At 42.3% G+C, this 2,186-nt stretch overlaps 1 non-coding gene across 1 annotated transcript; it reads left to right on the top strand.

The window, feature by feature from the left end:
* Positions 1-807: 807 nt before the first annotated feature.
* Positions 808-941, top strand: LOC122802169. Its single transcript, XR_006364896.1, has one exon. It is a non-coding gene; the product is annotated as a U4 spliceosomal RNA (small nuclear RNA).
* Positions 942-2,186: the final 1,245 nt, after the last annotated feature.

The following is a 2,186-nucleotide window of genomic DNA, read 5'->3' as shown; positions in this document are numbered from 1 at the left end:
TTTTGTCTGAGATTTATAGGTATTGTGGAGCATAGGTAGGCCTAGGGTAATACTGAGAGCATGCTGGTGCTGGGTGTGTGGAATAAGGCCCTTTTTTTCTCAGACTAATTTGTTTGGAGGATGCTAAGGGGTATGCTTGGCTGTTTATGGTATTTGGATTGTGACAGCTGATGGTAGTGTGACTTTCTTTAGATATTTAAGGATTTTAGGAGTAGGTCACCACTTTGATTACCATTTTTTGGCAATGTTTCAAGTTTGGAAAGAATTTCATACAGAATAAGACATCAGATATACTGTATTCTCAATTATGACATAGTTGTTAATTCTGGGTTTTGAAATTTATGTTGTGGTTGTGTGGGTTCCTCAGTTGTTGGCCATTTGCATTGGTAGGTCATTTGGCAGATTCCGTGTTAAGTGTTTCAAATTGTATGATGGTAGTAAGCTACATCAGCAACTGTGGTGCTGGTTGTGTTGAGGAGTGATAGAATCATTAGTGGGTTGGTGGAAGAGTGTGATTTGTATCTGTTGGTGATCCCAGGCCTCAAAGGTGTGTCAAGGCTAAGGAAATGGCCATGAGTGGCAGCCTTTCAGTCAAGGGCACCCTTCTGTTCCTTTTTCATCTATGATTTCTTTCCAAAAAGGGGTCCTGGGCTGCAGGAGCATTTTTTGCAGGTGAAAGCATGGCCATGAGTAACAGCTGCTAATCAGACAAGAGTGCAGGGGTGATTAATGTTTCTGAGAACATTCAACTGTTCACATTCTGGGACTACATTTTATTTTGAGTAAGTGAGGCTGTCACTATTTGATAGTTTGGCTTAGTGGCATTATCATAATCAATGAGATTTATTTGAGGGGTGGTTATTACTAATTAAAAACTATGTCCAATATACTGCTATGCTGTTATCGTACAGCCCAGCATTTCGTGAAGTTCTCTATGGACATTTCATATGTTTGGGGGTTGGAATAATGGTTAAACTGTGTACTTCACATACACAAGATAAAGGAGCTGTCTCATATTTCTAAAAAGAAGAAAGGGATATGTTCCTTCTTGGTGGTGAAACAATTTAGAATAATGCAGAGCTGAATGTGATCACAAAGTTAAGGTGATTGATAAACCAGACATTCCAGGGTTTTGAATGCAGACATGTCTACCTGCTGTGTGGACTTCACTTTGGGTTGGTGGGGCATTTTGCAGTCCAGAGAGCCTCCCTTGACCCTTGATGCTTTATCAGGCAGGTCACAGATGGTTCAGCTTTTTCACCTTTTCAGATGGGTCACGGATGACTGAAATGGCTAAGTGGTTGCCAGTCACTGGATTTTAGACTGATTGCTCTTGGGTGGCACATGCGGACACAAATGCAGTTCTTGATGGCTGGCATAAGATTTAGGTGTCTTCCTCACAAACTCAAGGTACACGGTTTGATTTTTCTTTAAGTCTCTAATCAAGTTGGAATACCAGATGAGGTGTTTACCTCCTAGACAAGAGGTAAGAGGTTTAAGACTCACTACAGGGACTTAACTAGTTTTAAATAGTATATGAAGGCAGAGATGGAGGTCCCAGTGTCAGTAGAACCCATGGAATCTCACTGGAAAAGGAGAAACCAGGCACCAAAGAGCAAGTCAGCAAGTGGCAGTTTGACAGGGATGAAGCGACCTCAGAACTCAGCCGACATGGTCATGGTGGAGTCTTTGTCTGGAGGAATGGGAAACAACTACGTTACAGGTAATGATACTTTACTGGATGTACATATGGGCGTGCTTTGTAGGGTAGCAGTAGTATGTCAGTGGGTCAGGCCAGTGTCATGAGGAAGCTACAGGTGCAGTGGTGGAGCCACAGTTTATGGGAGGTATGGGTCAAGTCTGGGGGAGGTAGAAGGGGAAGTTGGTATAGACTCGTCATTAGGTAGTTTGGGGTCAAGTTTAGATAGGGCAGTGTCTCAACATGAGGTGAGTTCTGATTTCAGGATTTGTCTGGGGTATTGGCTAACTACTCAGGCCTTCATTAATGCAGAAGAAGGGGTCTTTTTGACACCACACATTCTGGCATCAGTTAAGGCAAAGATCTAGAAGAGGTAATATATTGATACCTTTCAAGTTGAAGAATTCTCTACTCATTCGTTTCACATTGGAAGGGCTTCTGATATGGCAAGAGAGGGTAGGTCAGTGAACGTTATTAAGAGGATGGT

This window comes from Protopterus annectens, chromosome 1.part0, assembly GCF_019279795.1.
Source record: "Protopterus annectens isolate FY-2018-M chromosome 1.part0, PAN1.0, whole genome shotgun sequence".
Classification (NCBI taxonomy): domain Eukaryota; kingdom Metazoa; phylum Chordata; order Ceratodontiformes; family Protopteridae; genus Protopterus; species Protopterus annectens.
Note: the sequence above shows the minus strand (reverse complement) of the source record. Positions and strands in the feature narration are given on the sequence as shown.